We start from the raw sequence: 12,722 nt of genomic DNA on the forward strand, positions 1-12,722 counted from the left end.
GGCCTTAGAAGCAGGACCTTACTGAAGAGAAGGACCCTCTGGGCCCAGCTGGGTCATAAACGTGCCGGTGGAGGGGACAGCACGTGCGAGGTGTGTCAAAGCTGCCGGGTCAGAAAGAAGCCTTGGCTGAAGCTGAGGGAGCCAGGGGGCCGGTGGGAGGAGGTGAGGTCAAGGGAACTGGCCGGAGACCCAGGGGCAGGGCCTCGCCAGTTTGCGTGGGGGTAAGGGAATCAGGGAGCCAGAGTAGGAAGTCATGTCCTGTGAGCTGATTCATATTTTTAGCAGAATTCCTGAAGGTCCTATAGTGCCCAAGAGGCAGGGGCATGGCCGGCTCTCCTCCCCTCCAGGGGGCCCTCCGTCCTGCCTTCACAGGGCCATGCGGGTAGCTGGGAGGCTGCTGAGCTAACAGTCACCCAGCCCAGGTGCCCGGGGGGCTGGCTCTTCCTGGCCCTCCATGGGCTGGGCCTGCTCCCACCTTCCCCTCTAGTTTCGGGCCTCTCTGTTCCGGCCCACAAACACCCCCGGTCATTACTCACCCAACAGTGATGGCTTGTGCGGCGTCTGTGCGTGCCGGGCCCTGGGCTGCGCTCTTCTCCAGGGCAGAGGATACGGGATGGTGGGGTCGATGGACACTGCGGTCCAGGCCAGATCGGGAAATCTGTTTGCCAGCTGTCTGCCCTTCTACAGTGATCGGGAGCAGCACCTCACAGGACCTGGGCCTTCCGTTTCTGAGGCTGGGCCATCAACATCTGGCGGCGGGGGGAGGGGGGCGCGCATCGGTCTGAAGGTCTCAATCCAGAGAAAGACCCAAACCCTGCTTCAGTCCTCAAGAGCGCTGACCACAAAGGAGAGAAAATTGGAGCTTCCTGGGCCCCAGACACCATCCCATAAGACCGAAGTGTCGAAAGAACCCATTCGCTTTTCTAACAAAGCACCCAGATGGTTTGCTTTCTTGAGTCCCTTAAAACAGGTGTTTCTCAGGCGCCTGGGTGGCTCCATTGGTTGAGCGACTGCCTTCGGCTCAGGTCATGATCCTGGAGTCCCGGGATCGAGTCCCACATCGGGCTCCCTGTGCGGCAGGGAGTCTGCTTCTCCCTCGGACCCTCCCCCATCTCATGTGCTCTCTCTCTCTCTCTCTCTCTCTCTCAAATAAATAAATAAAAATCTGTTTTAAAAAAAAAAGCAGGTGTTTCTCGTGGCCGGGGAGGGTTGGGCTCTGACCTTACAGACGCCTCTGTCAGGGGACGAGCGAGCAAGGCCCTGAGTCAGACACACACACGCACATCCCAGTGTTATCACTGAGAAAGTGGCCCCCCGGCCCTGCCCAGAAGGAGTGTTTCTGATGGTCACACCGGGGAGCTGATCCTGCCCTGGAGGGGTCTGAGCTGCCACTGAGGGAAAGGCTTTGCCGGCAATTTGTGGAGTTTGCCAACATCAAAGAGGGTTGTTGTAAACCATGTGAATGCGAAACAGCTTCAAAGCTGAAATCTGAGGACATTCTCAATGGCCTAATTTGGAAATGATTTAAGGATGCTTTGGGGAATAAGCAAATGGAAATAATAGGGCTGGGAATACTTCTGGCTGGGGAGAACTCTGTTTTCCCTCCTAATGAAAGTCCTCCCCGTCCAGTGCATAAACCATGTGTACACTCCAATTTCTTCCCAGAAGCGAACTTCCCCCGACAACATAGATTCTAATGATGGGGGAGGGAAGACCTCCTTGCGCCCCCTCCTCTCCCCCCGGATGTATTGGTCCAAGACACAATGGAGGGCCCCCATCTCCACATCATCCCAAAAGTCTTTTGAAAGCATTATTTCTAACAATTCTTCAATGCCAGTTTTTCGTTTTATCAAAGGTCTTTGGTGCTAACTTGATCCACAGGCAGTAACCCAATGTGACTAAATAGGGTCAATTAATTGTAAATCGAGTTCTAACTCATCACAGGAGAGAAATCTGTTTCCACAGTAGTGACCTGTGACCGTGTAGTGAGCTTTGAGTCTGAACGTCGATACACTGGGCAGGGAGGCGGTGTATGGCTGGAGGGATGGTTGAAAAGATCATTTTATTTATTTTTCTAAAGATTTTATTTACTCATTTGACAGAGAGCGAGCGAGCGAGAGAGCGCGAGCACAAGCAGGGGGAGAGGCAGAGGGAGAGGGAGAAGCAGGCTTCCCGCTGAGCAGGGAGCCTGACCCGGGGGGGGGGGGGGGGGGGGGGCGGGGCTCGATCCCAGGACCCTGCGATCATGAGCTGAGCCGAACGAAGATGCTTAGCCCACTGAGCCACCCAGGCATCCCGAAAAGATCATTTTAAAATTGTTGCTTCCAAACAGTAAAAAATAGGTGGCACTGGATCAGTGTTTCCATTATGATGTCAAGGCATCAAAAAGGCTGGAAAGCGGCACCTGGAGACGGGACTTTCTGGAACATTCCCTCCCATCCAGGGAGAACAGTTGGTGCAGGCCTGTGGTCCTGGGGCATCAAGGCAGCATCCATGGGCCTGCAGTGACCCCTAGTGGTAAGAATATGGCAGCGCAAGACACCTGTTTCCCCAAACTATAGAGAAGAATCAATGATTGACGCATCCCACTGTCACCAAAGGACACAAGTTGTCACGTTTGAATTAGTCAAGTTATATTTTTAAATGAGCTTATGCGCCCGTATTGATTATCCAAGTGGTCTCTCCAGGAAAGGCATGACCCTGGTTCCCTTGGGGGGTCCTTGCAGGGCTGCACGAGAGAGAGGAGCCCCGGGGTCCTGCTCCAGGAGGAGGTAATTTTACGTGCCTTTTAAAGACGAGTGAGTTTGGAAGAAGTATGGGCTCGTACCGGAGCCGCGGACCACGGCAGTGCCCGGTTAAAGCAGAGTCTGGGGGCGGGGGGGACATCAAGCCATCCCTGCCGCCAGTGCAATCCCTCAGGCTGGATTTGAGAAAACGAGAGCCAGAAAGGGGGAAGTCATAGACTCAACGATTGTGGCCTTTTAAAGACCCTGGCGTGCAGATTCAATTACGTAGGGAGTCCAAGTGTAAGGCGGGGACTGTCCACGTGTAGCAATGACTCATTTCCATGTTTCAAATAAACTAAAACTCAAGTCACTGGGGCTTCTTTTTCTTGCCTTTTTTTTTTTTTATTCTGGCATTTCTGTACTGGGACCGCTTTGGAAATTAATTTGTAGAAAACCTGTCATGAGAAATCTGCATTTTAAGCACACATATTTATGAACTATTTCAAAAAATTTTTCCCCAACATTGACCTTCAAAAAATTACAGTTTGGCTAAAATTATCACCCTAGCAAAACTGGAGTTTGTCACACATGCGCCCACCTGGAGCGGATGCTTATTAGTAACTGGCAGATTCTCCAGCTGTGTCCCTTGTTACCACCTCTGGCTCTGCTGTGTTTCCACTGTAAGACTGTGCACCCCCCGGGAGTACCCCCACCACGGGTCTAGAGGGGCACCTAAGCCAGACCAATCACAGCCCTGCCCCAGGACCTTTGCACCTGAAGCGAGAGGGGAAAGCCATGTGTCTTTGGTTGTCTGAAGCACATATGGCAAACCGTAGACGTTGCTGGCCATGGGGCCCACGACATGGTCCGGAGCTCTGGAGGAGGCGACACCGGGGGAACAGACTTGAGACAGTCAGGCTGCCATCCTTGTTCCTCCCGCTCATTTCTCACGTTCCAGGAAAACCCTTCGCGTCCACGCGAACCCCAGGGTGTTACGCTATAGTCCAGGTGGTCCCTCCCTCCCAAAGGGTCATCTTTCATCCATCCTCTAACTCGCTCCACTAGCCGGCTCCTGCGTCCAGCCTGGTTGGAGAAATACTGGAGAAACATGAATGAGCTCTTGTCACACTCTGGGCCCCACATCGCTCAGTGAGAGTCCCGGGTCCCCACGATGCTCTGCAAGGGTGTTGTGAGCTGCCCACCTTGCCCCTGCTCCTCTCCTGTTTCAGGCACCTGCACTGCCTCCCCCCAACTCACCGGCGTCGCTCCCGGCACAGGGCCTTTGCACAGACCATTCCCTCCGCCCGGAGCACCCCTCCTTCGGATACCTATATGGCTCATTCTGGTCTCTGCTCAATACCACTCTACGGCAGATTCCTTCCCTGGACATAATAGCTTTCTATCCTCACCCTGTGTTGGGTGTCACGTTGCTTGTCAACAATGAAATACCTTATACTAAATACTAAAATAAAATACTGTTCTTGAGACACTAAATACTACGTTGGTTTAATGGCGTTCTCCCCCACCTGGAGTGTGAGTGAGCTCTCTGAGAGCAATAGTTCTGTCCGCTTTGCTCACTGCGTATTCTCACTGCCCAGAACAATGCAGGATAACCAGGCATTCTAGGACACTTTTCTTCCCCGACTGGGCTTCGTTAGTGGGAAACTCATCACACTGATAATTACCCAGTTCCTCTGTCCACCCAGCGCCGTTCTGAGGCAGCAGGGTAGAACGGGTTACAGGGAAGCCTCTGCTTGGATTTGGACAACAGCTGTGTGACCTTGGCCAAGGCACTTAACCTCTCTGAGCCTCCTTTTCCTTATCTTCAAAACCATAGAGGACGCTATCACCTAACGTGTTGGGCTGTCCTAGGATTGATTCAGGATACCCACATGCAGCACCCACGTGGCACCTAGCATCCTAGCACAGGGCATCAAGCAGAGAGCAATCATTAGTTATTCTTTTCTACGGGAGCAGAAATGTGTTCTTAAAATGTGGTGTTTTTCCTTGTCCACTTTCCCTACTTGACTATCCACATAATTTATGGTGTTTCTGCAGGGTCAAGGCCAGAAACAGATTTTCTTAGCACGATACTAACTGATCTCCATGGGGATCAGACTCATAAGCGAAAGTCTTGTTTGTATGATGCTCGCATTAGACCTCTAAGAACATCAGTAACCCAGAAGTCAGAGAAACAATTCCCACAAATCAAAGTTATTCATCCCGGAGTTTAAAAAAACTTGCTTTTTTGTTGTTGTTGTTCTGAAAGTTTTTCTTTTCTGCATAAAAATTCCAAGGCTTGGGGGGAAAAAACCAAAACAAACAAACAAAAAACCCACAAGACACCTTATATAATCGCAAATTTTCCACGGTGAGGTGTCTGCAGGTGTAAGCTCTGTTTGTTGATTTTTCGTGCTGGTGCACACACTTAGCAAAAAGTGCTGACTGGGGTATGAACTAGTCGTGCCAGATTTTCAGGTTCTGTTTGTGAGCTGTTGCACCTCCGAGTTCAAGTTGAGTGTCAGACTTGCTGTTTTAAAATGGTGTTGCTGGGTGTTTATACAACTTGTGCGTGGTGGCAGGAAGGCGAGCTGCTCACCTGAGCTGGGGCACTGGGGCCCCCCCGGAGTCCAGCCCCAGCCCGTGCCTACAATCACCTGACCTTGTGGCGGAAAGTGCAGGTGCCCCCCAATCGCCTTCCGAGACCAGTGAGGTGTGCCCCTTGCCCTTCCTCCTCCAGGGTACCCTTGTTCCCCACACTATGCCTTCAGGCTGGGCAGGGAAACTGAGACCGTGTGAACTAGTGCGAATAAGTAATAAATAATCCATTGTTAATTCCGATAATTTAATTTATCCAGTAACGTCAACCTCTCCTCACCACTGACCAAATCAATGTCCTTTCACGAGCTGACTGCAGCACACACTGTGGTTCCCAGAGATGGTCGCATCCATGCCTCCCAGCCGTGAGCTCTTCCCAACGCCATCTCAACACTGCCCCATCCGGCGGGTGCGTCTCTCTCCCCTTCCCGAGAATCTAAACCGACTTGTGCCTCACAAGGGACCCACAGAAAGGTGATGCCCTGTGCCTTCCGAGCTAGGTCAGAGAAGGTGTGTCACCTGGTGCTGGAGCCCTTGTTCATAGAGCCTTGGGGTGCATGGAAGAAGTCTTACTCCCCCAGGTGGGGGCCGCAGAGCCACACGGAGAGGCCATGTGTCCGTGTCTGGTCTCAAGCCCTTAGTAGAGCCCCCCAAACATGTTGAGTATAGGAGTCTTTGGATAAACGCCAGTCCCCAGCCAACTGGTCACCCCCTGTTTCAAGGCTCCCCAACGGAGTTCCCAGTTCGGGCGAAGGAGAGAAAACTCCACCCTGCTGTGACCTAAAATCTTAAAAATGTTGTTCTTGGGCGCCTGGGTGGCTCAGATGGTTAAGCATCTGCCTTCGGCTCAGGTCATGATCCCGAGGTCCTGGGATCGAGTCCCGCATCGGGCTCCCTGCTCCTTGGGAGCCTGCTTCTCCCTCTGCTTCTCTCTCTCTCTCCCCCCACCCCGTCTCTCATGAATAAGTAAATAAAATCTTTAAAAAAAAAAAAAATGTTGTTCTTTTATGCCACTAAGTTTGGGTGGTTTGGTAAGCAACAGTAGTTACCAGAACACTTGCTAGGAGCAAAGTAGCCCCTTGTTCATTGCAGCTCAGCTCCATAAACACTAATTAGACACCTATAGTCTGCCAGGCCCTAGGCAGGCAGGATTCAGAAGCCACAAATGGTTCCCGTCCTGTATTAGTTTTGACCCATTAACTTGCAAGTTGAAGAAACCAACTCACCCCAGCTCCTGGGTCATTCGTGGATCCAAGTAACTGACAATTTTCAAGTAGATCCTTCAGGAATGGCTGGATCCAGGTGGTCAAATGGCCCTAGCCTCTCTCCGTCTTCCCAACTCGGCTTTCCTGAGTGTTGACATCTCTGCTGACTCCTTTTTTCTGATTGTTCCAACAATGGTTCCCGGCCTGACTGACATCTCAAATAAGGCCAGAGGCCCTCTGCTAATTCCTGTCACTAGAGTTTGGGGACGGTCCAGCTGAATTAGATTTGAGCTGCGTGGAGGTGTTGAACCCACCCAAACCACATGTACTGGGGGGGTGCTATTTCGCCGAGGAAAACCACAGAGACATCATTGAAAGAGAATGTCCTGTGGGCATCGAAACATAGCACAAGCCCTGTGCACCTGCTCTGCTGAAGGGAAGAATGAGCAGCCATGTGCCTGAGAGCAGTCAAGAACGTCCAAGAAGATAAACACTGAAAAATTCTGGGAGCCTCCTCCTCACTGTGCAGATGAAGAAATCAAGACACAAATGCTCCCATGACTCAAAGTTGCACATCGAAACCGTGGCAACGTCAAGACGAGCCCAGTGCCCGCTCGTTCTGCTGCTCCACCACAGACCGTCAACCACATACATCAGGCACAGCCTTGACTTCTCCCAGCTGAAGGGATTTAGGCTCAGGATTATTGATTCCAGCGTCAGATGAACAGGATAATAAACCAAGTTCTGTTTCCTCCTCCTGACTTCCACCCCACCAAACACACATGTTTAAAGCTCCAGTCTTGCAAAGCACAGTATATAAAGGGCAGAGTGTCTGGTGCCCCCAAATGGCCGAAACCTCTGTCTCTTAGAATAGATTTGACCACTGGCAGGGGATGCTTGAGATACAAGCATCTATTTGCGCAGGTTGGTTTGTGTGGTGAAGGGGGCAGAACTGGCCGGGAAGGTTTTCTGAGCAAGCCTCTGATGGTAGAGTTGGGAAGTTGTTTGCAGGGATGGTCATAGATGTGTCTTCCCAGCACCTCGCTGTAAACCCCCAGACACAGGATTGGGCTTGTGGTCTATACTGGACCCACCGTACTAGCTCTTCCCTCAGCAGCAGTGGCCGGTCCAGCGGGTGAATGTGGAACTCAGAGGCCGATAACTTCCCTGAGAATTTTCAAGTAGAAAACAGCTGATAGAATTAAGCCAACATTTAGAGAGTGAAAGAGAGAACCCCATGCGAATCTGAGAGCCTGGTTCCAGCTGGTCTCAACACGGCAACCGTGCCTACACTTCAAGCAGCTTTATAATGTGAGCCAGTGAGTTGCCATTTTGCCTGAGCCGTTTGGAGACGGGTTTCCACTGAATGATGTCTCCAAGCCTTCCCGAGAGATGACACCCAGGCAGAGAGGTAATGATAAGTAAGAGGAAAGCTCAAAGCCAATAAATTTGAGCATCAATGTCCATGGTTTTATTTTTCTCAGGAACCCGTGGAGCCTGCAGTGACAAGGATGAGTGAAGGGAAACAAGATACGTAACATTTCTGGCTCATAAGAATTATTCAATAAATGCTAGCTTTTTCCTCTTGTGCTTGTCCCATCTGTGAGTGGCATCAGTTTGCATCAATACTCGAGTTCCCTCGAGGAGCAACGACATTCCATTGGTTTTGAAAGCTACGGTCGCCACTACAAGTATTAAAGTTTGATTGTTCATTTTGTCATTAATCTCTACGTGTGTCTAATGTTAAATCTTCTGATGAGTAGAAAATTCCTTCATTAATGGGTCATAGGGTACAAATAATCATTTATCCTTAATTGTTAGGATCCAGGGTTTCTGTTGAAACATCTTTGTCTGCCAATCCTAAATAGATTTTCCATTGTTCAGCCGGCTGTGATGTATCTTTTTCCCATCAATCCGTGAAACCCGTTTCCAGTACGTTGAGAGTGGCCTGCTAATTACAAATCTCAAGGATGTGTTGAATTTCTCATCTGTCTTATTAGAGAAATAATTCATTCACTTCCTTCCTCCTGAGCCTGTGATCCAGTTGTTTTGTGACCATATTTTTGGGTTTCTTCTCCTTTCGTGATTTGCCGTCAGTATTAATCTGTGGGTTTCTGTTTCTCTTCCCGCCTCTTCCTGTATCCTCTAGGGATATAGTCTTCTTCAATTCCATGTATTCTCCTTGGCAGCTTGGCGACACGACCACTTCAACCAGCAACCATGTCCACCCAAGAAATCACTCCTGAGACCCACACTGAATTCCCAGCTGCTTGTTGGGCATCTTCTTTGGACAATTAAACTTTAATTTTTCTGTAATGTCACAAGATACATACACCCTCTCTCCTCTTTCCCTTCTCATCTCTACTAATGGCCTTGACCATTCCCCAGCTGCTCACAGACGTGGAAGTCTCCCCCAGGGCTAGCCCTCCCTCAGCCCCACGTGGAATCAGTCGTGGAACTCCACTGGTCCTTCGTGCTGAACATGAAGTGTTCTCTCTCCTCCCCTGCACGCCACTGCCGAGGCCGGGGTCCGCGCTGTTTCTCTCTGAGGGCTATCACAGGGCTCTCTCAATTGTGTTCCTTGCTCCCTCCCCTGGCCCCATGGTCTGCAGGGTCATGTTATTAAAGTATGACCTGACTGTGTTCTTTTCCTGCTGAAAATCATTTCTTGCTTTCTGAGGGCTTCTGGACAACGCCACCCAACCCCTCATGTGAGCCTCCTCTCGCACCGCACCTCCTCCCCCTCCTCTATTCCACATATTCTGAGTTTCAAATGCTCCAAAAACAGCCCCGTGGGTTTATCAGGCTCTTTTCAACCCCACGCTTTTGCATATTCTCTTCCACGTTTTTGGACAGAGAGGCTCTTCCTTTGTGTTCCTGGTGAGCTCTCCCTTGAAGACTTAGATGCCATCTGTCCCATCCTTGTCTGACCTCCCCTCAAATGCTGGATGCGCACAGTCACAACCTCAAATGACTGGAAGGGGGCAGAAGTTATGGTGTGTGACTGCCCTGGCTGGATCTCCACAGACATCACAACTCCCCCTGGCTCTCACCTTCTTGGAATACCTGCTTTGAACAAATCCTCAAGAAGCCCCACGGAAAGGACCAGGGGGCTAGGAACTGAGGCCTCCTTCCAACAAGGATGCACGTGAGCCATTCTAGGAGTGGATCCTCCAGCCCTAGACGAGCCTTCAGATGACACAGCACCAGCCAATGTCTTCATGGCAACCTCCTGAGATATCCTGAGCCAGAACCACCCAGCCTAGCTGCTCTCGAATTCCTGACTCATAGAAAGCAACAGTGTTGCTTTCAGCTATAAGTCTGGGGCTTGTTACCGCACTAGATATAGCCATCATCTGCCATCCAGCAAAATGGTTTGCTAATTGTCCTAGCGGAGTTTGTCTATGCCCATTTGTACCCCATTCTCCTCCCACACACACTTACTACTGTTTTATGGCTGGACATTTTGTGCACATTTTGTCATGGTTGTCACAGTTCTAGAGATTCCAGAAGTGACATGACCTTCTTCAACAACCACCCAATCCCTGCTGTTGGAGATTATGATTTGTAATTGTTTGCAATTATAAACAAGGCTGTGAACATTATAGTAGATAAAATCTTAGGGCACAGAAATTTTCCTTGGGATAAATACTATGAGTTTATTGCTACATAAAAGAGGATGTACGTCCTAAGCCTTTGGATAGATATTTTTTTTTTAAGACTTTATTTATTTATTTGACAGAGAAAGACAGCGAGAGAGGGAACACAAGCAGGGGGAGGGGGAGAGGGAGAAGCAGGCTTCCCGTGGAGCAGGGAGTCCGATGCGGGGCTCGATCCCAGGACCCTGGGACCAATCTATCCTGTCTGCCAGAAATGTGTGAGACTACAAATTTTCTCATACTCTAACCCAGTGGGTAACTTTGGCACCCAGGGGTAGGGGGCATGTTTGGCACTGTCTGGAGACATTTCTCACTGTCACTAGCAGAGGGAGACGGTGGCTGACATCTGGAGGGTAGAAGGCTGGGATGCAAGACACTCATTGTCCACAAAGAATTCTCCAGAATTACCAACAGTGCCCCATTGGAGGATGCGGTCTACCAGAAGATCAGGGTGCTACTATTTTTAAAGTGATCTGCCATTTTAGAGTCGAAAAGTTGTATCTCATTGTTTTAAGTTGTTTCTGCCTTTATTTGTCATTGTTGCCACCAGGAAGCATCAAGTTTGTCACTTTCTAGTCCTTGGTGTCACTTGCCTACTTATTACTTTCATCGAGTGTGAGTCTTCCAGGGTGGCCGGCAAGCATCCTTTAGAAGACGTGAAAGCTTGGTCGTTCGTAGCAAATAATCCCCCCCGTGGTTCACTAGCTTCTTAACTGTATTTATGGTCTGTGGGGGTGTGTTTTTCTAGTCAAAACTGAAAACTAACCACACCTACTTTCTTGGTTTCATTTTCTTAATTAAACTCTCATCGACCTGGAAATCACTGTGCTCTGTGGGGTGGGGTGAGGATGTAATTCTCTTCTCCTCCATCCCAATGCCAGGGATAGAGTTGCCTGGTTCTCCCCGTGAATGGAAGTGCCAATGGCACACAGGAACTTACAAATGTGGAGCCGTGTTCATGAGATCGTAGAGGTTATGAGGCCATATGTCACCATTTCCACTGTGCATCAGCCTCGATGTAATCTCGAGGAATCACAATGATGGACGTATGCTGAGTCTATCTTATTTGCAATTGTTTTTTTTTTAAAGATTATTTATTTATTTATTTGAAAGAGAGAATGAGATAGAGAGAGCGAGCATGAGAGGGAGGAGGGTCAGAGGGAGAAGCAGACTCCCCGCTGAGCAGCGAGCCCGATGCGGGACTCGATCCCGCGACTCCAGGATCATGACCCGAGCCAAAGGCAGTTGCTTAACAAACTGAGCCACCCAGGTGCCCCATTTGCAATTGTTTAATATTTGGCAAGCCAGTCAAACAGCAAGCATTTTGCTCTTCGGAGTCCGCTACCCTTAGATGTATAAGGTTACTCATTAAAAGCAAGTGCTCTGTTCCAAGTCATGCACTCCACTGCGGTGCAGCAGGGGCTCATCACAACGGAGGCGTTTTGTGTGTTGCTGAGACTTAGAGCCATTTCTTGTGCCATGGCAGAAATAAAGCTTTTCCTTCTAGATCCCTCTTGCAGAATTCTCAGAGCCATATTTAATCTTAGTCTAACAAGAAGTAACCCCCCCCCAAATTTACAAGTGTCATCAGAGAGCACTGTGGGATCTTGTTACATTATTAAGGTTCCATAGTGATTGGACACATGGCTGGTAAATGGTGCGATAGAAAAGCTTTCATTAAAATAAAGAGGTAGCTCAGAAGGTAAGCTGAGTCCTATTGCCGTTTTTATTTCATTTATTATGCATTTACGTTTCCAAGTGCAGTTATTTATTCCTCATTCCCTGGCAAATAGGGTTGAGGTGATATTTGCTTCAGAGGAAAGTAGCCTTCTATCCTGGGAGCTCTTAATCCGTGTGGAGAATGGCTTTGTGGAAATGGTGGTTTATGAGAGCAGTGAGCACCTGCAGGCTAGCCCAGGGAGCCTCGTGAATAAGGCGGGCCACTTTCTCACTCACTGCCCTGTCTCAGGGCCCAGCAGGTTCTCCTGCCACCCCGTCAGCTGGGGACAAGGCTCCCCTGGAGACCTTCAGTCCCGAACACACTCGGTTCCTCCTTCTTGCTTCCTCTCCCTCCACCGTTCCTCCTCACCCCGCTCCCTCCCGTGCACGAGTATCAGCAATGGCCCAAAGATTGCTTTTGCTTCTCCCTACGGTGGGGGCTCCTGGCAGTTCTGTGGGTACGACAGGAGACCTTCTCGTGGCCACTGCTGGCTGGACGGTGGGGAGGAGACCGTCACAAGCCAGACCGGTCAGAGAGCTTTCCGTGGGGTCGGAAACTGAATCATGAGGTGGACATGCATCTTCCACCTGCCCCATGAACTGAGCAGCAAAGGAAGGCCCACTGCAGAGAAAGAACAGATTCAGGTTTCGTAGTAAAAGGGGGTGAATCCAAAGGAAAAGGCAGATTCTCTGGGCTGCCTGTTTACCTGTACATATTATGTTTCTTTGTCAACCTGAACACCTGTGGTAAAGGTATTTCTGTGTGCTGTCATCAACCGGCTCAGAAATGGGGTGATAGTAGCATCTTGCCCCCG

The sequence above is a fragment of the Eumetopias jubatus genome, unplaced genomic scaffold, assembly GCF_037043125.1.
Source record: "Eumetopias jubatus isolate StellerSeaLion01/CBP00866 unplaced genomic scaffold, mEumJub1_p1.0 scaffold_16, whole genome shotgun sequence".
In the NCBI taxonomy this organism is placed as follows: domain Eukaryota; kingdom Metazoa; phylum Chordata; class Mammalia; order Carnivora; family Otariidae; genus Eumetopias; species Eumetopias jubatus.